The following is a 27,923-nucleotide window of genomic DNA, read 5'->3' as shown; positions in this document are numbered from 1 at the left end:
CTGCCTTAGACACCTGGGGCCAGGCATTCCTTCCAGCCTGGGCCACTTTGGCTGGGCTGGGGGCGGCCCCAGGGCAGGGCGCAGTGTGTGCAGGGGCCCTTTGTGACACGGTGCAGCACGGTCACTGTGGCATAGAACGGGTGTCCAAGGGCCCTTTGTGACACATGGTGACACAGGAGCTGGCGGTGACAAGAGCACACCACAGTGCTCGGAGCACGCGATGGGACAGGACGGGACAGAGCGGTGCCGTGAGGAGCCCCCGCACAGTGCCCTCGTTCCTGTCCCACCCGGAGCCTTTCCGAGGCGTTGTTCCTGCAGCTGAGCTCGAGGCCAGACCACAGGACTTGCTGACCCGTGGCCTTCCCAAGGCTTCTCTTCTGCAGGTGCCCTCAAGGGCAGAGTGTAGGACTTGGTGCCCCAGAGGCATCTCCCATCCCTGCCGCCAGTGCCCTCGAGGCCAGACCACAATCGTTGACAGGAGTCTCCTGTCCTGGTGGCCAGAGCCCTCGAGACCAGAGTGCAGGACTTGCTGTCCTGTAGCCTCCCTGAGGCTTCTCTCTTGAAGGTGCCTTCCAGGCACCACTGCAGGACTTGCTGACTCGGAGCTTTTCTGAGGCATCTCTCCTGCAAGTAGCCACAAATCCAGTCACTGACATGGAGCAGAGACCCCCAAGAATGCCCAAGCTGGCCTGGGTGGAAGAGAAGGAAGAAGGTCCTGGAGCTGCCCCAGCACAGGAAACCGAAGAGGTGGTGCCGTTTGAGCTGCTGCAGGAAGGTGAGTGGCAGAGCTGGGCCACAGGGTTGGTGCCTGCAGCCAGCATGGCAACATCGCATCCCATCCCATCCCATCCCATCCCATCCCATCTCCTGGGGATGTTCCCATGGACAGAATGGAACAGGGATGAAGAAGACATGGAACAGAGACCCCCAAGAGTGCCCAAGCTGGCCTGGGTGGAGGAGGAGGAAGAAGGCCCTGGAGCTGCCCCAGCACTGACTGAAGAGGTGGTGCCATTCGAGCCGCCACAGGAGGGTGAGTGGCAGAGCTGGGCCACAGGGGCTTGGCGCCATTGCATCCCATGGCATCCCATTGCATCCCATGGCATCCCATTGCATCCCATCCCATCTCATCTCATCTCATCTCATCTCATCTCATCTCATCTCATCCCATCCCATCTCCTGGGAATGTTCCCATGGACAGAATGGAACAGGGATGAAGAAGACATGGAACAGAGACCCCCAAGAGTGCCCAAGCTGGCCTGGGTGGAGGAGGAGGAAGTCCCTAGAGCTGCCCCAGCACAGGAGACTGAAGAGGTGGTGTCATTTGAGCTGCCACAGGAGGGTGAGTGGCAGAGCTGGGCCACAGGGTTGGTGCCTGCAGCCAGCTTGGTGACATTGCATGCCATGCCATGCCATGCCATGCCATGCCATGCCATGCCATGCCATGCCATGCCATGCCGTACCATCCCCTGGGCCATGCCCATGGAGAGGACAGAAAAGGGGCCGGGCAGACACCCCGCAGTGGCCATGCTCCATCCCCTGGGGCATCCCGGGGCTCTCCCTGCCTGGGGAGCGCAGGGCTGGGCTGTGTTCTCCGGCCTCTCTCCCGCAGCCCCTCAGCTCTGGCTGCGCTCGCTCTTTGCCAGGTGCAGCCCTGGAGCGCACACAAGAGCAGGAGCCCTCCCGTGGCCTCTTCCGCAGAACAGCGCAGGTACCTGCAGCCATCCCCACCTGGGCTGGGCCTGCTGTCACTGCACTTGGAGCATTCCCTGCAACATCCCTGGCTTCTTGCCCTTCTCCTACAGCTCGTTTGCAAATTCATCAAGAGAATTCGGGAGGAAGAGACCAGCCCCATGGGAACTGGGCTCAGAGCATATTCGCACATCTTCAAAACCAATACCAGTGCTGCCCTGCTGGATATGCTGGTAGAGGAGGGCTTTTCCAATCCAAAGCAAGTAAGCAGCCTGTGGCCAGGGTTTGATCCTCCCAGGAATTGCTTGGCCTCCCAAGCCACGCCTGCTTGTCACTGTAACTCCTTGAGGCCGTGGCAGTGGGGTGGGAAGGGAAGCACTTCTTTGGAGAAGCTGGGCACATTCCTCCCTCTGGCAGCTTTCCAAGTCTCCCCATGCCTTCTCCAGGTGCCCGGCCTGGTCAGGTACATCCACCAGTGGCTCCTGGCCAATCGGTTTGCTGAGCACAGGCTGAACAGGACCCTGCTGGATCTCACCAAAGCACAGCCCACTGATGTAGTCATGACGCTGCTGCGTGTGGCCCCGTCCTGTGACAGGTATGGGGCCCACCTGCCCAGAGGGCTCAGGCCTCCCCAGCCCATCACCCTGTACCGCCTGGCCCAGGTGTCTGACCAACAGAGAGTTCCAGGGCCGTCTGGCTGCTGCCTTTCCCAGCCCTGGCACGTCAGCCCCCGAGCCTGCTGCCATGCTCCCTTGCCGCCCCTCAGGGCTCTGTCCCCACAGGGCTGGGCTGCCTGGGTGCTGCTGGCGAGGGCCAGTGGGCAGAGGCAGAGCTGGTGGTCAGCCCGGGCCCCTAGGGATGCCCAGGCCACGGTGCTGTGTCTGAGACCACCCTGAGACAGAGCTCTAACCCCACAGAGCTGCTTTGACCATGTGGAAGAGCATCATGTGCTCGCCCAGGACTGCAGAGCCGGCGCTGCTGATACTCCTGGATGTGCTGGGGAGCTGGCCCAAGCACAGCACGTGCACCTCTGATGGGGACAAAACGGGTGTCTTTGGCCTGGCTGTGAGTTTCTGCAAGTGGCCTTTGCTGGCCCCAAGGCCGCCTCTCCAGCAGCTCTCCATCCTCCTTCCCCCACTGCATCTGCCTGCCTCAGGCGCTGGCCTGAAACCCGGCCCAGGGGCAGCTTCAGGCCCAGCAGGCCCCGTGCTCCCCCTGCATCTCTCTGGGCCTCTCCCTGCCAAGCTCGGGCCCTGCCACACGGACACCTCAGCACTGAGCGCTGTCTCGGGGGGCTTTGTCCTTTGCAGGCAACTGCGGTGATGTGGAAGATCCTCCAGGTGCCCCATGTCCCACATATAGTGACGGTCTATTTCCCCCGCCTATTTGTGCATCTGCTCTTCCAAGTGTTCTTCAGCACTCTGGATATGCCAGAGGAGGTCAATACCTTCTGGAAGGGATGCCAGGAGCGATACAGCCTTGCCACCAGCCCCAACAGGTGCTCCATGCCAGTCCTCCTGTCCCTGCCACGTGGCCTGCCAAGGAGCCAGTGCTGCCAGTGTGACCTGGGCTTTGCTCTGCACGTAGGTTTGCAGTGTGGACCCTGAAGTCCCTGCTCTGCCGAACGCAGCATGAGGGTGTGGTGGTGGCAATGGAACACAATTGTGGCTGGGACACGCTGCTGTGTGCTGACACCCACCACTATGCTGTGGGTCTGCTGGCCAGGTGAGACCCCCTTCTCCCCACTGCCTCTGACATTTGTGCTCTGTGCCTAGGGTGCCCCACACAGTCCCCAAGGTCGTGGGCCAGAGGGCCTTGTCACTGAGGGATGGCCAAGCAGACTGGAAAACGCTGGGAGAGGAGGGTGCCCACCAGGAGCTGCCTCCCAAATAGGCCAGGGCCCCTTGCAGGATTCTGGGGAAAGACCAGACCTCTGTGAGTCAGTCCTGGCAGAGGTTTGTCCCCCTGGCCCACAGTCTTGGCTCCTTTTTCTCCTGCCAGGGAGATGTGCTGTGTCTCCATCCCCTTGCGGTCCCAGATTGCTCGCTACCTGCTCCGGCTGCTCAGCACACAGGAGACACGCTGGGAGCTGCCCGCCCTGGCGTTCCTTGTGGAGGTGAGCCTGAAGGCCAGCATGACCTGGCTGAGCTGCCTCCTAGCTCTCTGCCCTCTCGGAGACACAGCCGCCTGGGACGGTGCCCGTGCCCTGTGCTGCTGCCCAGGCCCAGCCCTGTGCGGCTCCGGGCTCCTGCCGGCTGGCTCCCCTGTCACTGCCCTGTGCCTTCCAGGTCCTCGAGTGCCTGGACTTGAGTGAACAGGGTGCTAACAGAGTCCTGGAAATCTTGTCGAGGCAGCTGCGGAGCGAGAGCAGGGAGAAGCGTCGCCTGGCCCTCAGGGCCCTTCTCAAGCTCATTGAGGAGCCCTCAATGGTGAGAAGGGGGCAGCAGCTGAGGCTGAGCTGGGGAATGCAGTCACTTGGGCTTGGCTGGGCTTTGGGTGTAGGAGCAGCTGCTCCCAGTTCTCCTGCCTCCCAGTTCAGCTGCCCAAGCGCTTCGGGACAGGCCTTTGGCCTCTGGGCCCTGCAGCAGCAGGATGGCGTTTCTCAAACTTGTATTCTGCACAGACCGAAAAAATGTGGAGCCTGACTGAAAGTCTTGTGGAGCCTCTGTGGGATACAGATGGAGAGATAGTTAGCATGACAGTCATGCTACTCAGCCTTATCATCTTGGACAATGACATGCTGATGCCCAGCCCCGTCACACTGCAGCTGCTTGAGGCGCTCCTACCACTCTTTGACCACGTAAGGCTCACTGCTCCCAGCCACGGCCACTGGCTGCTGCCCGGACACTTGGTGCCCTGTGGAGATGCAGGCCTGTGCTAAGTTGGGCCCCGTGCAGCGAATGCTGAGGTCTTTTTCTCTTCCTTTCATACAGGACAATAGCCAGGTGCAGCTGCTCTCCATACTGCTTGTCCGAACATTGGTGACTCTTCCACAGGAAAAGGAAAAAAAGGCCCTGAACACACCCCTGTGCCAGAGCCTGCTGCCACTCTTCTTCCACTGTCATGATGAGAATCAGCGTGTGGCACAGGTGAAGACTTGTGGGCTGCTGCTGTCCCCCTGGCAGGGGGCTCGGCTGCCTCCTGCCCTGGCGCCTGCCGGGCTGCAGCCTCCTGCAGGCCTTGGCACAGGGACGCGGGTCCTTCGCCCTGGGCTATGAGGCCATCTCCGTGTCTCTGCTGCTCTCCAGGCTTCTCAGGAAACGCTGATTTGTGTGGCCAAGTTCCTGAAAAGGATGGATCTTGAAAAACTGGTGAAGAGTCAGAAGCTGTGGAAGTTCAGCGAGTGCCTGGTAAGGAGGGCCTGCAAGCCCCAGCCTCAGCCTGGAGAAGGCCCCTGAGGGCGGTGCTCAGTGTGCGGGGCTGGCAGCTGTGCTGCAGCCAGAGGCCGTGCGGGCTCTTCTCCAGGCTCCCGTGGGCCCGAGCCGGGTGCCCATGGAGCCCAGCCTGGCGGGGCTGCGGGCCGGCACCGCGTCTCCCCGGGCAGCAGCCGGCCCTCTGCCCCCTGCCCTCGGGAGCCCTTGGCCAGCGGCTGCTGGCCGCGCCCTCAGGGCTGTGCGGGCAGGGGAGGCCGGGGCTGGGCGCAGGCAGCGCCCGGCCCAGGGGCTGAGCCCGCGCCAACCCTTCCCTCCTGCCGCTCTCTGCAGCTGGCCGAGGACAGGAGCCGAGCGGCCGAGCACCTGCGCCGGGCCCTGCGTTACCTGCAGAGCCCACAGGAGCCCCTGCGAGAGGCGGCCATCAGGTTCATGGGTGAGCCACGAGCCCGGGCTCCCTCCCCGGCCCGCCGCAGCTCGGCCCCGGCCCCGCCTGCTGCCCCGGCAGCGCCAGCCGGGCCCGGCGCCGTGGAGCCCCGCCTGGCCTGGGCATTGCTGCTGCCGCCCTCTGGCAGCCGTGCCCTGGGGCGGCAGCGTGCGCCAAGGGCCGGGCTGAGCCCTGCCGGGCCAGCAGCCCGTGTGGCCACAGCGCCGGCAGCGCCGCTGGCAGGGAGCTGTGCCGCTGGTGCCATGACAGCCTCTGTGTTCACAGGGATGGCCGGGCGGTGCCTGAGGAGGCAGCAGGAAGAGCTCCGGCTCATCTGCAACAGTGAGCGAGGCCAGCGGGCTGGCAGCGGGGGCTGCCGGGGGGAGAGTTGCAAGCCCTGCCCCGGCTGCAGAGGGCTCTGCTCCCTGTGCGGACGAAGGGCGGCGTGGGCAGAGCACACACAGATTTCAGGGCCACCTGGGGGATTCGTGGCCAGCAGCTTCAGGCTGGTCCTATTGGTCCCTGCTCCCTCCTGGCCATGGCAAGAGCCGGCTGGGATGGCCCTTGCAGGAGGCTCTCCCTGGGTCCCCTCAGATCCGGGAACTGACCATAGCTCTGTCCCTCTCTCTTTCAGCCCTTGAACACCTGACAGAGGACACTAGCAGTGCTGTGTCAGATGTGGCGCTTGAAACATTGTATGTCCTCCAGGCACTACAGAGTGAGCGATATTCCGTCTTCCAGAGGGTGCAAGATCAGCTCCGCAGGGCATGGAGGACACGGCCTCGTCTGTCAGGGCTCGGCTGGCTGCGCTGCTGGAGCTCTGCAGAGAGCTGATCCCAGAGGCTCTGTCTGCTGAGGCCACCTGAGCCAGCAGGAATTTTCCATTTATTTAAGCTTGTTGTCTTCATTTTGTTTTTTCTTTAGTATATGAATACAGAGTGTGTTATAATACACAGACTCCCAGGAGCTTTCTTTTGCTACCCAGGGTCTGCAGGGCATAGGGGAAGAGGGGGAAAAGGGTGCTTGTGCTCAGCCAGCTGCCCCGGCGTGCAGTGATGCAGGGAAAATGGCCAGAAGCCCCTTGGCCTTTGGTGGTTCTGCTGAAGCCTTTGTGCTGCCCACAGAGCGGCTGGGCAGAGGCCGGAGCTGCGGGGATCCCTGCCAGAGCGGTGCCTGGAGATGGCCACAAGCCCTGTGCCAGGCAGGAAGCGCCATCCATGCCCTTCCGCCCGTGTGCTGCTGGCTGCCTTGCTGAGGGCTCCCAGGTGCCTCTGGCTGGGGCTGCTCTGGAGCTGCTGTGGGGCTGCGGCGCTGCTGCCAGGCAGCTTGGCCGGGCTGGGGCAGGGCCTGAGGGGCTGGGGCGCTGGCAAGCCCTGAGCAATGGGGCTGTCAGAGGCCACAAGCAGCCCCCCGGCAGCCGCCTTGTTCCTGCCACAGTTGACTTGCAAGAGGGATCCTGGGCACTGTGGAACGAACAGCATTGGTGTTGTTGGAAACCCAAATGCAGGGAAATCCCAGACCTTTGGTCTTGTCAGCAAAGCTTAGAATTAAACCCAGGATTTGATCTGAGACCTTGGAAAGGGCTTCCAAACTTAGGTGCTAGAAGCGAGAATGAGGATTTCTAGTTTCTAGCAGAGACACGGGGAGGAAAGTTGAAGTGGAGGTGTCGGGTCCGGCTGTCTGTCTCTGCCCCGACACGAGTAGAGTGGTTCTTGGGTGGCACGCGATGCAAAGGACGAGTCTGGACTCTTCAGTTTTTTGGTCTTCAGGTTGTTTATTATTTCTTATCTACAAAATTTTTCTGTCTGCCCAACAGAGGTCTGATCTGCAAGCAGTCACAGGCACTCTCTGACCACCCACGGGGCGGTCATGTCTTTTTATACTAAAATCTACGTACACAATATTTACCTTTATTTCCCAATGCTTTTCACCCATGTTAGCAAGTGCACCTTCACCATAAACCAATCCCCAAGTGCCAACATCATCACAGGAGATGGAGGACAAGAAGAAGAAAGAAGAAGGACAAGACACGCCCTGATCCCTCCATCTTGTCTCCATAACCCCCCTGTACCAAAAACCTTAAAGTCTATATCTCACCCTCTAAATGTGTCTCTTTTACACCTTTTACTCTACAGTGATTCTCTTGTCCTCAGACTCTTGTTACTTCTGTGGATGGATCAAAATCAAGCCACCAAACACTCTTGGCAACATTCCAGGATTTTCGAGACCCCCCAAGGGTTCTACTGGCATCTCTGGACATCGGGAACGATGTGCTGAGATCCCACATGGAGGAAAGTTTAGAGTTTTAGAGTTCAAGATCTAGAAAAAATCAAAGTAGTTACAATGGTAAAGAAGAAGTTTAGGATGCAATGCTGTAGGTTTGTGTGTCATAACATGATTGGCTAAGGAAGCTTATCCTGTAGCATGAGTCCATAAGACAAAATATTGAAGGATTGGCTCCAAAACACAAATATCCTTGTTGGCAGTGTCTTCTTGGCCAAGAAATCCTTCAAAGCTCTTGTAACTACTAGTCTTGCGGACCTGTGAGCTGTGCAGTGGAGACGTGAGCCAAACTCACCCTTCCTGTCTTTGTAGAAGAGAAGAAAAAGCAATGGCATCACCTAAAAAACTCAGAGGTCCGCTCTCTAGCTCATTCCAAACTCCTTCAACTCCCCCAAAGTGGGATTTAGCCAGAAATAGATGACAAGGACTCTTAGTGCTGCCTCTTTGTCTCCAGAGCAGCTGCTTTAGAATTTTTCCCATAACCCTGTGTAGTTATGTGCCAGAAATGTCTCCTTTGAAGAAACTTTCCCAACTTACTTGCATGAAGGTTTGTTTGAAGGGTGTTTGAGGAGAAAGGCTCCCAGCAGAGGTCTGGGCTTTGGCCGAGCTGTGTCCCCTGCTGATTGTGAAGTGTGCCATCAGCAGCAGGGCTTTCTGGGCTAAAAATATCATCAAGTCACTTGGACTTGCTCATTTTGGCCTCTAAAAGCTGGACCCAATTTTGGGGCAAATTTGGAGACCTCATCTATGGGTGGATGGAGCACCTAGGATTTTCCCAGTTGCTGGGAATGGTTCTCCAGGTCCCTGGAGTATCCAGGGCCCTGGTAAGTTCCAGCTCCACACATGCCTTGGCAATGAGAAGCAAAGGAACCCAGACCTTTTTGTGCTGCCTGTGTCACTGCACCGGGGCCATGGGATGGGCACACGCAGCCCTTGTGCTGGAGCTGAGCTGCTCTGCCCAGCACTGGTGGCCGCCATCCAAGCTGGTTTTGCTTGTGCTGGTTCCCTGACAGCTGGGGCCCTGGGCAGAGCCCTGAGAGCCTGGTCTCCCCCCAGGGAAGGAGCAGGAGCCCCTGGAGAAGCTGTACCGGGTGGGGATGATGCTGCTGCTGCTGGAGACAACGAGGATGACATCAAGGGTGACAAGCTCTTCCTCAGCCTGGCCACTGGAGGCTGAAGGTGATGGACTTTGATTCTGGCACCTTCTTCAAAGGCAAACTCCACAGGGAATTTGCAGATGAGTCCGCAGCTGGGGAAATTCTGCTAGATTTGGGCATGGCCCAACCTGGCTGGGAAGCAAAGGTTCCGCCTTTGCTGGGGCAGATGCAACTCATCCTTCAGTCGCTGCCCAGCTGCTTTTGGCAGGGCTGTGGGGATGGGCTGGGCTGGGTACGAAATGGGAGTGGGCTCCTGGCCCTGCCAACAGCCCCAAGCACCCACCGTGCCCCTGGCTGGGGCTGGGGCTGGGGCTGGGGCAGCCAGCCCGACACAAACAAAGCCCCATGCTGGGAGCAGAGGTGGGACTCCAGAACCTGTGCAGGGGCTGCTTTGCTGTGCAGGCAAGGAAGGGCTTGGGCTGCTCCACTGCCTTCGTTTGCTTTGGGATCACGGTGATTTTGGGGGGCAGTGCAGGGGGGAAGAGAGAAAGTGTGGGCTTTCCTCAGCCGTGGCTGGGTTTTTCCCTACCATGTAGGAGTTGGGCCTTCCTCAAGGCCCTGACAGAGATAGGAGTTTTTACTGTTTTTCTTTTCCCTTTTTTCATCTAATCTCTTTTCAAGAATGTGTTGTTTGTTTTTCCAGAGGAAGCGTTCGAGGTGGTCCAGTGTGGATGGGGAAGTGCTTGGGAGCAGCTGTGGCGTGGATGGGCTGTGGCCTTGGAGAAGGCTGAGGACATGGTTTGGGAGCAGCTTTTCTTCCGGCCGTGGGTGGCGTGAGGTGGGTCCCTGTGTGCTTGGCAGGGTGGGATCAGAGCTTTTGGGAGATGGCAGCGAGCACAGGAGCATCCTGCTCTGGGCAGCTGCTGAGGGCTGGATGTGCCGTGGCTGGCTGCAGGCTGGGCACATGTCCTGCCCTCCTGCTCTGCTGCCAAAGGCAGCAGGGATGGGCAGCTCTGGGCACAGCTCTGGGCACAGCCAGCATGGCCTGGGCACCGCAGGCCTTGGCACAAGGGCACAGGAGCCCTCAGCTGACGGGCGGTTTCTGCTTTCTCTCCTTGCAGCTGGGCTCTGCAGCTGCTGAGGCTGCTCTGGGCTCTGCCAGGGCTCTGCTGGGCTCAGCCCTGGGCCCAGCTGGGCTGGCTCTGCCCTCACATTGCTCTGACAGCTTTGCATCAGACGAGCCCGTTGCCAGCACAGCGCCTGAGCTTTCTGCTTTGGCAGCTGAGTGAGACTCTGCTGCAGGCCCAGAGATTGCAGCTGGGGACACACATCCAATTGGCAAGGACCCAAACTCTCCACAGTCCCAGCTGAACGCCTGCATCTGTACAGGCTGTTTTGTCTGTCCCATTCTTCCTTCTTGATTGGCTGGAATTGTGCAGTTGCACTTTCTTCCTCCTCTAGCAGTGCCACGAGTGGGCCAAAGCTGGCGAGTGGGCCGTGCTCCTGAGGCAGTGCAGTCTGGAGCTGGTGGATGGAGAATTGCCCTTCTGTACTGCCAAACCAGAGCAAAAAGCTGTCAGTGGGACTTGGTGTCTTTAAGAAATCCCTGACAGTTTCAAAGGGAATGTGCAGCTCATTCACAGGGTGAGAAGGAAGGTCATCTTCTAAAGAATTTGGGGTTTGACAGAGATTAGATTCCCAATCCTGCTTGGAGCTGGCAGGGCACAAAGCAATTTCTTCTTGCTTCACAACAATTTCACCACAATTGAAAATAACAATGTTGGAACCAAAGCCCAAAATCTTTTTTTTAAAAAAGATTTCTGAGGCCAGTAAGATGGATCCATGCCAGCACCACATTTACAAAATAAATAACTGAGTTCTCTTTTTAAGAAAGATCAGTTACCTCTTAATCCAAAGTTATGCACTATTTTTCTTTACACACTTGGGTTTTGTTTTTATCTTTCACATTCTTTTCTGTGTTTTTAATAATTTCTTTTTCTTTGTTTTTTTTTTTAACAGAAAACCTGTCCTATAAAAGGAATGTCCTTTGCTCCTGGTTCCCGTGTGGAGCAGCTCCCTTCCTGCTGGCTGAGCTGCTCAGGCAGAGCCCGGCAGTTCCTGGCCCTGCAGGGCTGAGGCTTTTCCCCATTGCTGGGCACAGACTGATGGAGCAGCACTGCTGCACACAGGCACACAGAGGGACCCGGAGCAGCTGCCTTTGCCCACCTGAGGCTCCAAGGCCCAAACTCTGAGCAGCCAGGGCTGGAAGAGACTGGCAGGATCTGATCCCTGACTCTGGGCCAGGGCTGCACAAATGACCCCGCAGCAGCAGCAGCAGCAGCAGCAGCAGCAGCAGCACATGGAGCTGACTTTCAGCACAGCCCCTGCGCCTCTTCCCTCCCGTGTGCAGCGGTGTCACAGCAGCCTGAGGCACCTGGAAGCCCCCAGTGCCAGCAGGGACTTGGGATGGCAGCCCTGGGCTCCTGGAGGCTGTGTAAGGAACAGAGCTGGGCACTCCCTGTCCATGGGGAGCTTGCAGATGGAAAAGGCTGCTGTGCCCAGGCAGCTCCAAGGGCACAGAAAGGAGGGTCTGGAGCTCTGGATCTGTGCCAGTGCCACAGTCCTGGGCAGCAGCCAGCCAGCCCTGGGGAAACAGAGGGCACAGCACGAGGGACAGAAGCAGGCAAGGGCAGAGACTGGAGAGAGCCAGAGCCAGGAGCAGGAACAGCTGCTCCATTGCACTCTTGGAGAAAGCTCTTGGCTGGTTCAAAGCGCTGAAAGGCGTGAAGGGCAGAGAGGAGGCCACAGCAAACAATGCTCCTGTTTGCACAGCCTCCCCTCTGCGTGTCCCAGAAGGAATTGGATGGACTGTGTTCTTCTCTCCGAGTCGTCTCGTTCAGCATGAGCAGCTCAGCACCAGGAGCTGAAGGAGCTGAAGCCTCAGGCCACAGGAGCTGGGCAAGAGGAGACTTTCTGAGCAAATGAATGCTGCTAACATGGACCCAGCTGAATGCAGTGGATAGAATCATGGAATCACAGGATCCTTTCTGTTGGAAAAGCCCTCTGAGCTCACCCAGTGCAGCCGCTCACCCAGCAGTGCCAAGCCCAGCCCTAAAGCATGTCCCTGAACTGCCAAGGCCTGGACAGCAGCCCTGAGTGAGGCCTGAACAGCAGGCCCTGAGCCCAAGGTGGCCTCTGGATGAACCTTCCGACCAAAGGTTATCTTTGTATCTGCTCCCTGATGAAATAGGCATGGTCATTAGCACTGTGATAGATGTAGCCACTCATTAGTGAAACATGTATTGACCTTTGTGTATTTAGAAGCCAGACAAGGCCATGAAATCTGACATCTGGCCTTGTTTGGGGCTGTATGGTCAAAGTCACCTCCCTTGGTTCCTCCTGGGGCCCTGGCCAGCCTTTGGGAGAAGCCAATCAGGAGAATGAAACCAGATGTTCCCACACCAGCAGTGATGTCAGCTTGTTTGTTTACCAGTGTAAAAGCTGGGCCCTCTCACAGTGAGGTTGGAGCCTCATTGTCTGCAAAGGTGGGTGCACCTGCAGGAATTGCCAGTGCCCAGGAGTGGCTGTCCAGTCCTTGGCTGTGAAAGGGTTAAAAGCACTGTGCCCAGGCATACTTGAGCAAGAATAAGAGACATTGCACCCAATATGGAAGCTTGCAAAAATTCAGCCACAAGCTCAAGACACAGGATGAATGTTGGCAAGAAACAGGGAACAAAACTGGCAGAAATGAAGGGCAGAGCTTGCTAAAACCAGTGAGGAAATTGCTGAAACAGCCAACAAGAGACTGTGCATGCCTGGAGGAGAAAGGTGCAAAGGGCACGGCGATGAAGATGTCCAGCCTTCATCAGGAGACCCCCGAGGAAGACGCGGAGCCTTCCTCAGTGCCAGCACCAGTGCGCACTGCGCCTGCGCCTGGCACATGCTAATGATGGTAATGAGTGCTGAGAGATCGTTTGCATAACCACACCTTTTCTAAGGAAAACCATGAATGTGCATAGAGTATAACCATCCATTGTAATCTCTGTGTGCTGTCAGGAGGAGATATCCCCGCACACCTGGCGCTGAATAAAGCAAATCCCCCTCCCTGGGCTTTGTCTGGGAAGTGTCTCTGGGCCCTGTTTGAGGCCATTCACGTCCGTGGGGTTCTGTCAAGTCCCAGTGGAACCTTGGTGTCCCGTTGTTCCCCAGCCTCACAATGCTCTCCTGCTGCCATGAGGTCCCTCCCTCTGTGACACCCTGCAGCCCTGGCTCCATCAGGGTCTCTGGGGTTCCTTGGTGCACGCCTTTCTCACATCTGAGCCTTGCTCCCATGGGTTCCATGGACTGACAGTGGCCCTCTGCATTCCATGGGCCCAGCTAGATCACAGCAGAGCCTGGCTTTCATCAGGTTCTGATACCTGTTCTGCCAGCTGACAGGGCTGATTTAAAGAACACAGAAACCAATGGGAAGAATGGTCTTATTTTACTGTGAGTGTTAAGGCAACACAAAATTAAAATTATACATTCAATACAACTACATGCTTGGCTTTAGCAACAAGCAAAAAGAAGCAAGGTAATGCACCTAATCATTATTACAGGAGAGAAAGGATAGGGACTGAGAAAGACACATCCCCAATTGCTTAAATACTTTACCATCTCCCAGAGTCTGCAGTCGCTGGGGAGCCCCATTTCACAGCGAGGACCTGGAGAACTCTTGCAAACACTTGGGAAAACACTTGTGCATCCACCCGTAGGTGAGGTCTCCAAATTTGCTCCAAAAGTGGGTCCAGGTTTTTAGGCCCAAATCAGCAAGTCAAAGGAACTGGACTGTATTTTTAGCCCATGAACTCCTGGGTCTCCTGGCACTTTTGCTGACCAGGAGGACCCATGGCTTGGCCAGAGCCCAGTCCCTGGCTTGGAGGGTTTCCCCTAAAATATCCTACAAGCCTCTATTCATGTCAGTTGGGAAAATTTCTTAGAGTGATACATTTCTTGCAGGTAACTACACAAGATTATGTGAAAGTCTCCAAAGCAGCTGGCTTGGTGTTAAACACCTGCAGAAGCACCTTGGTCTTCTATTTTTAGCTAACTAAAACTGATGGTGTTAGTCACATAATGCCCAGGGTTTGTCCTGTAAGCCAGCTCTGGCTGAGGGCTGCCACTCAGGCCTGAGCACATCAGCAGCTGAAGTGACCACGACTGGGAATGGCAAAAACACCCCCTGGGACTGGCCCAGAGGCCCTGGGACTCCCTGGCATGGATCACCTCAGGAGACAGGATTTCAGGGAGCCCAAAGGACTTTTGGGAGAGCTGCTGTGGACACAGAGGGAATTGCACAGCTGGATCCCTTGCCTGGGCTCCCAGAGGACCCTTCTGCTGTGGGGCTGCTGAGGGTGGAGGAACAGCAGGTGCCCATGGCCACCCCAAAGCAGGGCCCCGTAGGCAACACGGCCCCGACCGGGGCTGCGGGACCCCATCCCTGGGATGAGTCAGGAGCTGCAGAGCTGGGAGTGCTCAGCCAGAGCCGCTGAGCCTTCAGCAGCCCCACACGGCCAGAGCGTGAGCCCAGTGGGGAGTGGGCACTGACAGGGACTGTGGGGCCTGAACCAAGGCCCAGCCCCACTGACAGCGGCTGTGCCGGACACGCTGCAGCTCCAGGAGCAGCTGGAGCCCCAGGCAGCCAAGGGGTGCCACCATGGATGTTCCTTTCTTCCCCCTCAGAAAGGACACTGGGAAGCTGGGGAAGTGTCAATGAAAGGAGCAGGGATGGTGGGAGCTGTGGAACAGCACTGACACGAGAAACCCAAACTCTCCTGAGAAAGGAGGGCAGAAATCCCTGGTGTCCAGCATCCTGCCAGAGAAACCCATTCCCAGAATTACCAACATAAAGCCATCCTCCAATTCTCTGGATTGTGCTGCTCCGGACCCACTAACACCTTCCCCCCAGAGTGAAGCTCTGAAGTGGGATTGATGGAGGAAAACTGAGCCCTGAGCCAGGCCAGGGTCGGTGCCAGGAGCATCCCCTGGCGCTGTTTGACAGCGGCTCTGCAGGAGCTGGGGATGCAAACAGGACAAACCTGAGCATCTCCCACCATCAGATACCTCAGAGCTCACACAGCAACACGGCCGTGGCTCTCCCAGACTGGATTTAGGAATGGCACACCTACTGCAGCCATTGGATCCTGATCTGCCCAGATCCCTTTGGGACTGTTATAAATGAGAAACTTGACTAGGCCAATATTCAAGCACAAACCGGTGCCAGCAGTGAGCGGGGCCCGTTGTTACAGGACTGGTTCCTATGGGAAACATCCCGCTTCCCATAGCAGACACCCTGCTCCAGTCAGGCCAGCACCCCTGGGTTAGAATTTGAAGGGTCTCAGTCCTTGGGGAGGGCTTCAAGCTCTGTCCTTGAAAGCGGTTGTGAGGCATGTTATGAATAAGAAGCTTGACTCAGCCAATATTCAAGCAGCAATCAATTTATTAATTAATATGGTCCAGTATGGGCAATACAGCACTGGGTACAGTGGGGGAAGTTTTCCCTCCAACTGCACACCGATAATTGATGGTTACAGGTATTTATAGGGGTACTCATCAGTTTTTTTCAACAGTTTCTATTTCCAATTTTTACTCATCAGCAATTTTTATTCCAAATTATTACATCAAAATTCTATACACTATTGTGATTTTAATTTCTCAGGATGTATTTTCAAAGGAGTATCCCCAGATGGTGATGGTCCAGTTTCCGAAAGAAGAAAGACGAATTCCATGTGGTGGAGTCCAGCTCCCCAGATGTGGGTCCACCTTTTAATTGCAGAGACTATAAATCTCATAACAGTCATGTCCAGCTTCCCTTTGGTTGAAACCATAAATCCTTGAGGTGATATTCATCTTCCTTTCTCAAACTGTTTTTCTCTGCTTCAATAAGATGTGAGATAAGCATATTTCCTATATATATGTTCCAAAGCTATAGTTTCAAGGATACAAGTAATATTCTAAAATTATACTTCAAAAGGTTATTATTGAAGAGCTTTTTTATGGATTAAATAGAAGCAAAAAGCAACATCCTTAACACCTTAATTCCAAAGCTCCTAAATCAACCAGGGTTAATTGCAAACAAAAGATAGGTTCAAAGGCCTTTTTCCATGCTTTATTTTCATCAGTTATTATTAGAATTCGCAACTATCCCATTGTCGATGTCCACACATTTCGCATTTGCAAGTACACACTTCGCCTGTTTGTACCTGACACAAAACACAGCTTTGCATCTCACAGGCAGATGAGGGATGTTTGGACCGTCTCTTACAGACTGACATCCCAAAATATAAAAATAATTATGCATTTCCCCTTAAAAATAAAATTTACTGAATTAATAACATTATAATTATTTTTCTTATTTATAAAAGTTATGCTATATTTGTATTACCGAATTTGAATGTTTATATTAAAAATTCATACCTTTTTAGCAAGCAAAAAATTTATTGGTCATAGGTTCTAAGGAACACAATTCCCTTCATTGATTCATTGACCAGTGTGACTGTTGATTTCTCCTTCTTTATGCTAATTAGTCCTTTTTTAAATCCTTCTGTCATCTTTTTTATCATTTTCACAGACAGGATAAAAGGGGCCACTTTGGGGTCCGTGGAGAACTTTCTGGGGCACATTTGGGGCAGTTCTGGGTCTGGGGAGGGAATTCAGAGAGAACTTGAGGGTCTGGAGGACACTTAGGGGAGCTGGGTGGGCACTTGGAGGGGCACTCAGGGATTCCGAGGGACAGTTCGGGGTCCGGGACAGCACTTGGGGGTCCAGGGGGGCCCTTGGAAGTCAGGGAGGAGAATTTGGGGCACTTCGGGGTCCAGGTGGGCCCTTGGGGGGCTCTGATGGGGCTCTCTGGGGCGCGGGGGGTGATGGGAGCTGTAGGCGCGGGTCTAATACAGTTTAACGGGGCCGGGGAGCATCACGGGAGTTCAAAGCGCAGCTGCAATGGCTCTCGGTGGGGCGCGGGGCATGACGGGAGATGAAGTCCCGGCTGGAAAAGCTCTGGACGTGCGCCGCGGAGCATGATGGGAGCCGTAGTCCCGGAAGTGGTTCGAACGCTTTGTTTAGGGGTCTGGGAAGGCACTTGGGGGACACTTTTGCGTCCGAGCCGCGACTTGAGATCCTCGTGGTAACGTAAACGGTTCGAGAGAACTTGCGGGGAGCTCGGGGAGCTCTAACCGGGCTCTTTAGGTGCGGGGTACAGCAGGAGCTTTCGGCGCGGGACTGTTCTGAGAGGCTCTGGGGCCGCGGGGGATGAGAGGAGATGAATTCCCAGAAGTGGCTGTACCGGGCATCTGTGGGGTTGGGAGCACTGGGGGGTCCGGGGACGCTTCTGGGGGGTCCCGAATGGGCGCTGAGAGATCCTGGAGGGTCCCAGGGACACTTAAGGGACAAAGAGGGGACGGTTACCGGGGGTTCTGTGGAGCGCGGGGCATGACGGGCGTTGTAGTCCCGGCTCCAATGGGGCTCAATCGGGCCGCGGGGCATGACGGGAGTTGTAAGCACAATGAAAATAAATATATTGCCCACCCTAGGCACCTCCCCCGAGGTCCCTTTCCAGGCGCTGATTGGCTGCGGGTGGTGATGGGCGGAAGCCTCGGCAAATGGGATGCGGTGGCGGCGGGAACAGCCCATTCAACCTCTCCAGTCCCTCCCAGTACAGCCCAGTTCATCCCCAGTACTACCCCAGTACAACCCCAGTGCCCCTCCAATCCCTCCCAGGACAGCCCAGTAAAACCCCAGTTCCTCCCCAGTCCCTCCCAATACACCTGAGTGTACATTCCCAGTCCCTTCCAGTTCCTACTCAATGTCATCCACAGGATGCCCCAGTGTCTCCCAGTCTTCCTCCAACGTTCCCAGTGTCCCCTGTATGTCCCAGTCCTCCCCAGTGTCACTCCCAGTATGTCCCAGTGTCTCCCACAGCATTCCCAGTGTTCCCCAGTATGTCCCAGTCCTCCCCAGTGTTTCCAAGGACAGTTTAATTTCTCTCGGTGCCCGTGGCAGCCAAACACAGCAGTGGGGTCAGTGCAGCGCCCTTGCAGTGGCCCAGTGCAGCTTGGGCTGATGATCCACCCTCACAGCTGGCCCAGGGCAGCTCTGCAGTGGCTTTGGTGGCACCTGGGGCTGGCACACACCTGAGCAGTGTGTCTGTTTGCAGTGGGGAAACTCAGGAGTTTGAGATTGCTGCAAAAAGCACAAAAAGGGAAAACCCCTCTTAGGCTGGGTGCAGCCAGCTCTCCAAGCACAGCAGCTCCCAGGGCAGTGAGGACAGACAGGATGGGGCTGGGCAATGTGGAGCAAGGTTGTCCACACTGGGTCAGAGCTCCAGGCACAGCTTCTGTGAGCAGGCCAGGGCTGCTGAGGAGAGACCCTGGGTCAATATCAATCACAGAATGCTGCAATCACCTCTGCTCTAAAGAGAAATTTAATAAAAGACACCCTTTAAATAGGAATGTGTATTCCTTACAAGTTCTTTGAAATCTTTTTCCATAACTGGACAAGGAAAACTTTAATGACCCTCTCAGGGCTTTGGTGTTGTTTGCATCAGACTCAGTGCCTGAGAGTGTCTTGAAAAAACTTCTCAAGAACTTAGAGTTAAATTTAGACTCCAAATTTTCTTGAAGTTTTAATCGGTCCCACTGAGGGACACGACTGGGAAAGTGTCCCCAGGTTCCAGGTAGAGCAGAACACTGGAGGCAGTGATGGCAGCTGGGGACAAGCAAGGCAAAGGTGTCTCTGGTGCTGAGCAAACCTGGATGTGTTTCAGGAATGCAAAGGGCCAAGGCCTGAGCCCCAGCCCCTGGCCAGGCAGATCCTGTCCCTCCCTCGTTGCTGAGGGCTCTTCCCAGGATGGGCACTGGGATGTGGGGATGGGCAATCCCAAGGGCAGGAGCATGGGGCAGCCCCTGCCAGGCTGCTGAGCAGGGACAAGGAGGCAATGAGGCCCCAGGCCTGCAAGGGTCACTTGTCCTCTCGTGGCCTCAGGCCCAGGGCCAGCAGCCATGGCCAAAGTGCTGCCCAAGTTGGCTCTGGCAGGGCTGTCTTGCAGCTGCTGCCCATCCCTGTGCCCTGTGCAGCCCAGGCTGTCCTACGGTGTCCCTGCCCTGCGCCTCTGTCCCTGCAGGCTGTCGGCCCTGAGCAATGAGGGAGGGACAGGATCTGCCTGGCCAGGGGCTGGGGCTCAGGCCTTGGCCCTTTGCATTCCTGAAACACATCCAGGTTTGCTCAGCACCAGAGATGTTAGCGTTCAAAAACACATAATCACATAAGCGATTATATGCAGTGCTTTTTTTTCAAGAGCTCTGGGAATCAGGGTAGTTTCCACCCAAATCTGATTCCGACCATACATTCGAGGTGAACGTGTTTTATACTCTATCATTACATAACTTTCATGTTAATTATTAAACTTATATTGTTCTATTGTATACACAGATTTCAGCTAAACATAGCCCTATTTAAATTTCCAACATAGTTTCTCACTATTCTTCTTATGTTTATAAAATAATTATATTTAATTACTAAACAATCACCACATCTAACAATTATATCTTTTATCATACTGCCTACACAGGTGCAGTGATCTGAGAAAACACAAAGCGCAATATTTTCAAAGACTATTTTTAACATTTTCCAGGGCTCCACTATCAGAGACACATTTGCCTTGCTTGTCCCCACCTGTCATCACTGCCTCCAGTGTTCTGCTCTACCTGGAACCTGGGGACATTTTCCAAGTCGAGTCCCTCAGTGGGATCCATTAAAACGTCAAGAAAATTTGGAGTTTGAAGCTGACTTGGAGTTTTCAACAAGTTTTTTCAAGACACTCTCAGGCACTGAGTCTGATGCAAACAACACCAAAGCCCTGAGAGGGTCATTAAAGTTTTCCTTGTCCAGTTATGGAAAAAGATTTCAAAGAACTTGTAAGGAATACACATTCCTATTTAAAGGGTGTCTTTTATTAAATTTCTCTTTAGAGCAGAGGTGATTGCAGCATTCTGTGATTGATATTGACCCAGGGTCTCTCCTCAGCAGCCCTGGCCTGCTCACAGAAGCTGTGCCTGGAGCTCTGACCCAGTGTGGACAACCTTGCTCCACATTGCCCAGCCCCATCCTGTCTGTCCTCACTGCCCTGGGAGCTGCTGTGCTTGGAGAGCTGGCTGCACCCAGCCTAAGAGGGGTTTTCCCTTTTTGTGCTTTTTGCAGCAATCTCAAACTCCTGAGTTTCCCCACTGCAAACAGACACACTGCTCAGGTGTGTGCCAGCCCCAGGTGCCACCAAAGCCACTGCAGAGCTGCCCTGGGCCAGCTGTGAGGGTGGATCATCAGCCCAAGCTGCACTGGGCCACTGCAAGGGCGCTGCACTGACCCCACTGCTGTGTTTGGCTGCCACGGGCACCGAGAGAAATTAAACTGTCCTTGGAAACACTGGGGAGGACTGGGACATACTGGGGAACACTGGGAATGCTGTGGGAGACACTGGGACATACTGGGAGTGACACTGGGGAGGACTGGGACATACAGGGGACACTGGGAACGTTGGAGGAAGACTGGGAGACACTGGGGCATCCTGTGGATGACATTGAGTAGGAACTGGAAGGGACTGGGAATGTACACTCAGGTGTATTGGGAGGGACTGGGGAGGAACTGGGGTTTTACTGGGCTGTCCTGGGAGGGATTGGAGGGGCACTGGGGTTGTACTGGGGTAGTACTGGGGATGAACTGGGCTGTACTGGGAGGGACTGGAGAGGTTGAATGGGCTGTTCCCGCCGCCACCGCATCCCATTTGCCGAGGCTTCCGCCCATCACCACCCGCAGCCAATCAGCGCCTGGAAAGGGACCTCGGGGGAGGTGCCTAGGGTGGGCAATATATTTATTTTCATTGTGCTTACAACTCCCGTCATGCCCCGCGGCCCGATTGAGCCCCATTGGAGCCGGGACTACAACGCCCGTCATGCCCCGCGCTCCACAGAACCCCCGGTAACCGTCCCCTCTTTGTCCCTTAAGTGTCCCTGGGACCCTCCAGGATCTCTCAGCGCCCATTCGGGACCCCCCAGAAGCGTCCCCGGACCCCCCAGTGCTCCCAACCCCACAGATGCCCGGTACAGCCACTTCTGGGAATTCATCTCCTCTCATCCCCCGCGGCCCCAGAGCCTCTCAGAACAGTCCCGCGCCGAAAGCTCCTGCTGTACCCCGCACCTAAAGAGCCCGGTTAGAGCTCCCCGAGCTCCCCGCAAGTTCTCTCGAACCGTTTACGTTACCACGAGGATCTCAAGTCGCGGCTCGGACGCAAAAGTGTCCCCCAAGTGCCTTCCCAGACCCCTAAACAAAGCGTTCGAACCACTTCCGGGACTACGGCTCCCATCATGCTCCGCGGCGCACGTCCAGAGCTTTTCCAGCCGGGACTTCATCTCCCGTCATGCCCCGCGCCCCACCGAGAGCCATTGCAGCTGCGCTTTGAACTCCCGTGATGCTCCCCGGCCCCGTTAAACTGTATTAGACCCGCGCCTACAGCTCCCATCACCCCCCGCGCCCCAGAGAGCCCCATCAGAGCCCCCCAAGGGCCCACCTGGACCCCGAAGTGCCCCAAATTCTCCTCCCTGACTTCCAAGGGCCCCCCTGGACCCCCAAGTGCTGTCCCGGACCCCGAACTGTCCCTCGGAATCCCTGAGTGCCCCTCCAAGTGCCCACCCAGCTCCCCTAAGTGTCCTCCAGACCCTCAAGTTCTCTCTGAATTCCCTCCCCAGACCCAGAACTGCCCCAAATGTGCCCCAGAAAGTTCTCCACGGACCCCAAAGTGGCCCCTTTTATCCTGTCTGTGAAAATGATAAAAAAGATGACAGAAGGATTTAAAAAAGGACTAATTAGCATAAAGAAGGAGAAATCAACAGTCACACTGGTCAATGAATCAATGAAGGGAATTGTGTTCCTTAGAACCTATGACCAATAAATTTTTTGCTTGCTAAAAAGGTATGAATTTTTAATATAAACATTCAAATTCGGTAATACAAATATAGCATAACTTTTATAAATAAGAAAAATAATTATAATGTTATTAATTCAGTAAATTTTATTTTTAAGGGGAAATGCATAATTATTTTTATATTTTGGGATGTCAGTCTGTAAGAGACGGTCCAAACATCCCTCATCTGCCTGTGAGATGCAAAGCTGTGTTTTGTGTCAGGTACAAACAGGCGAAGTGTGTACTTGCAAATGCGAAATGTGTGGACATCGACAATGGGATAGTTGCGAATTCTAATAATAACTGATGAAAATAAAGCATGGAAAAAGGCCTTTGAACCTATCTTTTGTTTGCAATTAACCCTGGTTGATTTAGGAGCTTTGGAATTAAGGTGTTAAGGATGTTGCTTTTTGCTTCTATTTAATCCATAAAAAAGCTCTTCAATAATAACCTTTTGAAGTATAATTTTAGAATATTACTTGTATCCTTGAAACTATAGCTTTGGAACATATATATAGGAAATATGCTTATCTCACATCTTATTGAAGCAGAGAAAAACAGTTTGAGAAAGGAAGATGAATATCACCTCAAGGATTTATGGTTTCAACCAAAGGGAAGCTGGACATGACTGTTATGAGATTTATAGTCTCTGCAATTAAAAGGTGGACCCACATCTGGGGAGCTGGACTCCACCACATGGAATTCGTCTTTCTTCTTTCGGAAACTGGACCATCACCATCTGGGGATACTCCTTTGAAAATACATCCTGAGAAATTAAAATCACAATAGTGTATAGAATTTTGATGTAATAATTTGGAATAAAAATTGCTGATGAGTAAAAATTGGAAATAGAAACTGTTGAAAAAAACTGATGAGTACCCCTATAAATACCTGTAACCATCAATTATCGGTGTGCAGTTGGAGGGAAAACTTCCCCCACTGTACCCAGTGCTGTATTGCCCATACTGGACCATATTAATTAATAAATTGATTGCTGCTTGAATATTGGCTGAGTCAAGCTTCTTATTCATAACATGCCTCACAACCGCTTTCAAGGACAGAGCTTGAAGCCCTCCCCAAGGACTGAGACCCTTCAAATTCTAACCCAGGGGTGCTGGCCTGACTGGAGCAGGGTGTCTGCTATGGGAAGCGGGATGTTTCCCATAGGAACCAGTCCTGTAACAACGGGCCCCGCTCACTGCTGGCACCGGTTTGTGCTTGAATATTGGCCTAGTCAAGTTTCTCATTTATAACAGTCCCAAAGGGATCTGGGCAGATCAGGATCCAATGGCTGCAGTAGGTGTGCCATTCCTAAATCCAGTCTGGGAGAGCCACGGCCGTGTTGCTGTGTGAGCTCTGAGGTATCTGATGGTGGGAGATGCTCAGGTTTGTCCTGTTTGCATCCCCAGCTCCTGCAGAGCCGCTGTCAAACAGCGCCAGGGGATGCTCCTGGCACCGACCCTGGCCTGGCTCAGGGCTCAGTTTTCCTCCATCAATCCCACTTCAGAGCTTCACTCTGGGGGGAAGGTGTTAGTGGGTCCGGAGCAGCACAATCCAGAGAATTGGAGGATGGCTTTATGTTGGTAATTCTGGGAATGGGTTTCTCTGGCAGGATGCTGGACACCAGGGATTTCTGCCCTCCTTTCTCAGGAGAGTTTGGGTTTCTCGTGTCAGTGCTGTTCCACAGCTCCCACCATCCCTGCTCCTTTCATTGACACTTCCCCAGCTTCCCAGTGTCCTTTCTGAGGGGGAAGAAAGGAACATCCATGGTGGCACCCCTTGGCTGCCTGGGGCTCCAGCTGCTCCTGGAGCTGCAGCGTGTCCGGCACAGCCGCTGTCAGTGGGGCTGGGCCTTGGTTCAGGCCCCACAGTCCCTGTCAGTGCCCACTCCCCACTGGGCTCACGCTCTGGCCGTGTGGGGCTGCTGAAGGCTCAGCGGCTCTGGCTGAGCACTCCCAGCTCTGCAGCTCCTGACTCATCCCAGGGATGGGGTCCCGCAGCCCCGGTCGGGGCCGTGTTGCCTACGGGGCCCTGCTTTGGGGTGGCCATGGGCACCTGCTGTTCCTCCACCCTCAGCAGCCCCACAGCAGAAGGGTCCTCTGGGAGCCCAGGCAAGGGATCCAGCTGTGCAATTCCCTCTGTGTCCACAGCAGCTCTCCCAAAAGTCCTTTGGGCTCCCTGAAATCCTGTCTCCTGAGGTGATCCATGCCAGGGAGTCCCAGGGCCTCTGGGCCAGTCCCAGGGGGTGTTTTTGCCATTCCCAGTCGTGGTCACTTCAGCTGCTGATGTGCTCAGGCCTGAGTGGCAGCCCTCAGCCAGAGCTGGCTTACAGGACAAACCCTGGGCATTATGTGACTAACACCATCAGTTTTAGTTAGCTAAAAATAGAAGACCAAGGTGCTTCTGCAGGTGTTTAACACCAAGCCAGCTGCTTTGGAGACTTTCACATAATCTTGTGTAGTTACCTGCAAGAAATGTATCACTCTAAGAAATTTTCCCAACTGACATGAATAGAGGCTTGTAGGATATTTTAGGGGAAACCCTCCAAGCCAGGGACTGGGCTCTGGCCAAGCCATGGGTCCTCCTGGTCAGCAAAAGTGCCAGGAGACCCAGGAGTTCATGGGCTAAAAATACAGTCCAGTTCCTTTGACTTGCTGATTTGGGCCTAAAAACCTGGACCCACTTTTGGAGCAAATTTGGAGACCTCACCTACGGGTGGATGCACAAGTGTTTTCCCAAGTGTTTGCAAGAGTTCTCCAGGTCCTCGCTGTGAAATGGGGCTCCCCAGCGACTGCAGACTCTGGGAGATGGTAAAGTATTTAAGCAATTGGGGATGTGTCTTTCTCAGTCCCTATCCTTTCTCTCCTGTAATAATGATTAGGTGCATTACCTTGCTTCTTTTTGCTTGTTGCTAAAGCCAAGCATGTAGTTGTATTGAATGTATAATTTTAATTTTGTGTTGCCTTAACACTCACAGTAAAATAAGACCATTCTTCCCATTGGTTTCTGTGTTCTTTAAATCAGCCCTGTCAGCTGGCAGAACAGGTATCAGAACCTGATGAAAGCCAGGCTCTGCTGTGATCTAGCTGGGCCCATGGAATGCAGAGGGCCACTGTCAGTCCATGGAACCCATGGGAGCAAGGCTCAGATGTGAGAAAGGCGTGCACCAAGGAACCCCAGAGACCCTGATGGAGCCAGGGCTGCAGGGTGTCACAGAGGGAGGGACCTCATGGCAGCAGGAGAGCATTGTGAGGCTGGGGAACAACGGGACACCAAGGTTCCACTGGGACTTGACAGAACCCCACGGACGTGAATGGCCTCAAACAGGGCCCAGAGACACTTCCCAGACAAAGCCCAGGGAGGGGGATTTGCTTTATTCAGCGCCAGGTGTGCGGGGATATCTCCTCCTGACAGCACACAGAGATTACAATGGATGGTTATACTCTATGCACATTCATGGTTTTCCTTAGAAAAGGTGTGGTTATGCAAACGATCTCTCAGCACTCATTACCATCATTAGCATGTGCCAGGCGCAGGCGCAGTGCGCACTGGTGCTGGCACTGAGGAAGGCTCCGCGTCTTCCTCGGGGGTCTCCTGATGAAGGCTGGACATCTTCATCGCCGTGCCCTTTGCACCTTTCTCCTCCAGGCATGCACAGTCTCTTGTTGGCTGTTTCAGCAATTTCCTCACTGGTTTTAGCAAGCTCTGCCCTTCATTTCTGCCAGTTTTGTTCCCTGTTTCTTGCCAACATTCATCCTGTGTCTTGAGCTTGTGGCTGAATTTTTGCAAGCTTCCATATTGGGTGCAATGTCTCTTATTCTTGCTCAAGTATGCCTGGGCACAGTGCTTTTAACCCTTTCACAGCCAAGGACTGGACAGCCACTCCTGGGCACTGGCAATTCCTGCAGGTGCACCCACCTTTGCAGACAATGAGGCTCCAACCTCACTGTGAGAGGGCCCAGCTTTTACACTGGTAAACAAACAAGCTGACATCACTGCTGGTGTGGGAACATCTGGTTTCATTCTCCTGATTGGCTTCTCCCAAAGGCTGGCCAGGGCCCCAGGAGGAACCAAGGGAGGTGACTTTGACCATACAGCCCCAAACAAGGCCAGATGTCAGATTTCATGGCCTTGTCTGGCTTCTAAATACACAAAGGTCAATACATGTTTCACTAATGAGTGGCTACATCTATCACAGTGCTAATGACCATGCCTATTTCATCAGGGAGCAGATACAAAGATAACCTTTGGTCGGAAGGTTCATCCAGAGGCCACCTTGGGCTCAGGGCCTGCTGTTCAGGCCTCACTCAGGGCTGCTGTCCAGGCCTTGGCAGTTCAGGGACATGCTTTAGGGCTGGGCTTGGCACTGCTGGGTGAGCGGCTGCACTGGGTGAGCTCAGAGGGCTTTTCCAACAGAAAGGATCCTGTGATTCCATGATTCTATCCACTGCATTCAGCTGGGTCCATGTTAGCAGCATTCATTTGCTCAGAAAGTCTCCTCTTGCCCAGCTCCTGTGGCCTGAGGCTTCAGCTCCTTCAGCTCCTGGTGCTGAGCTGCTCATGCTGAACGAGACGACTCGGAGAGAAGAACACAGTCCATCCAATTCCTTCTGGGACACGCAGAGGGGAGGCTGTGCAAACAGGAGCATTGTTTGCTGTGGCCTCCTCTCTGCCCTTCACGCCTTTCAGCGCTTTGAACCAGCCAAGAGCTTTCTCCAAGAGTGCAATGGAGCAGCTGTTCCTGCTCCTGGCTCTGGCTCTCTCCAGTCTCTGCCCTTGCCTGCTTCTGTCCCTCGTGCTGTGCCCTCTGTTTCCCCAGGGCTGGCTGGCTGCTGCCCAGGACTGTGGCACTGGCACAGATCCAGAGCTCCAGACCCTCCTTTCTGTGCCCTTGGAGCTGCCTGGGCACAGCAGCCTTTTCCATCTGCAAGCTCCCCATGGACAGGGAGTGCCCAGCTCTGTTCCTTACACAGCCTCCAGGAGCCCAGGGCTGCCATCCCAAGTCCCTGCTGGCACTGGGGGCTTCCAGGTGCCTCAGGCTGCTGTGACACCGCTGCACACGGGAGGGAAGAGGCGCAGGGGCTGTGCTGAAAGTCAGCTCCATGTGCTGCTGCTGCTGCTGCTGCTGCTGCTGCTGCTGCGGGGTCATTTGTGCAGCCCTGGCCCAGAGTCAGGGATCAGATCCTGCCAGTCTCTTCCAGCCCTGGCTGCTCAGAGTTTGGGCCTTGGAGCCTCAGGTGGGCAAAGGCAGCTGCTCCGGGTCCCTCTGTGTGCCTGTGTGCAGCAGTGCTGCTCCATCAGTCTGTGCCCAGCAATGGGGAAAAGCCTCAGCCCTGCAGGGCCAGGAACTGCCGGGCTCTGCCTGAGCAGCTCAGCCAGCAGGAAGGGAGCTGCTCCACACGGGAACCAGGAGCAAAGGACATTCCTTTTATAGGACAGGTTTTCTGTTAAAAAAAAAAACAAAGAAAAAGAAATTATTAAAAACACAGAAAAGAATGTGAAAGATAAAAACAAAACCCAAGTGTGTAAAGAAAAATAGTGCATAACTTTGGATTAAGAGGTAACTGATCTTTCTTAAAAAGAGAACTCAGTTATTTATTTTGTAAATGTGGTGCTGGCATGGATCCATCTTACTGGCCTCAGAAATCTTTTTTAAAAAAAAGATTTTGGGCTTTGGTTCCAACATTGTTATTTTCAATTGTGGTGAAATTGTTGTGAAGCAAGAAGAAATTGCTTTGTGCCCTGCCAGCTCCAAGCAGGATTGGGAATCTAATCTCTGTCAAACCCCAAATTCTTTAGAAGATGACCTTCCTTCTCACCCTGTGAATGAGCTGCACATTCCCTTTGAAACTGTCAGGGATTTCTTAAAGACACCAAGTCCCACTGACAGCTTTTTGCTCTGGTTTGGCAGTACAGAAGGGCAATTCTCCATCCACCAGCTCCAGACTGCACTGCCTCAGGAGCACGGCCCACTCGCCAGCTTTGGCCCACTCGTGGCACTGCTAGAGGAGGAAGAAAGTGCAACTGCACAATTCCAGCCAATCAAGAAGGAAGAATGGGACAGA

General features: G+C 54.5%; 2 long non-coding RNA genes across 2 annotated transcripts; one reads left to right on the top strand and one right to left on the bottom strand.

The window, feature by feature from the left end:
- Nucleotides 1-15,327: 15,327 nt before the first annotated feature.
- On the bottom strand, nucleotides 15,328-16,769 carry LOC139604739 (uncharacterized). Its single transcript, XR_011684082.1, has 2 exons — nucleotides 16,323-16,769; nucleotides 15,328-15,831 (listed from the first exon to the last, which is right to left on the bottom strand). It is a non-coding gene; the product is annotated as an uncharacterized lncRNA (long non-coding RNA).
- Nucleotides 16,770-21,428: 4,659 nt separating this feature from the next.
- LOC139604738 (uncharacterized) lies at nucleotides 21,429-22,861 on the top strand. Its single transcript, XR_011684081.1, has 2 exons — nucleotides 21,429-21,866; nucleotides 22,358-22,861. It is a non-coding gene; the product is annotated as an uncharacterized lncRNA (long non-coding RNA).
- The last annotated feature ends 5,062 nt before the right edge of the window (nucleotides 22,862-27,923 follow it).

Source organism: Agelaius tricolor, unplaced genomic scaffold (genome assembly GCF_023055355.1).
Source record: "Agelaius tricolor isolate 1412-34295 unplaced genomic scaffold, bAgeTri1.0.p SCAF_55, whole genome shotgun sequence".
NCBI classification, from domain to species: Eukaryota; Metazoa; Chordata; class Aves; order Passeriformes; family Icteridae; genus Agelaius; species Agelaius tricolor.
The sequence above is the reverse complement of the archived record's forward strand: the minus strand, read 5'-3'. Positions and strand labels throughout refer to the sequence as shown.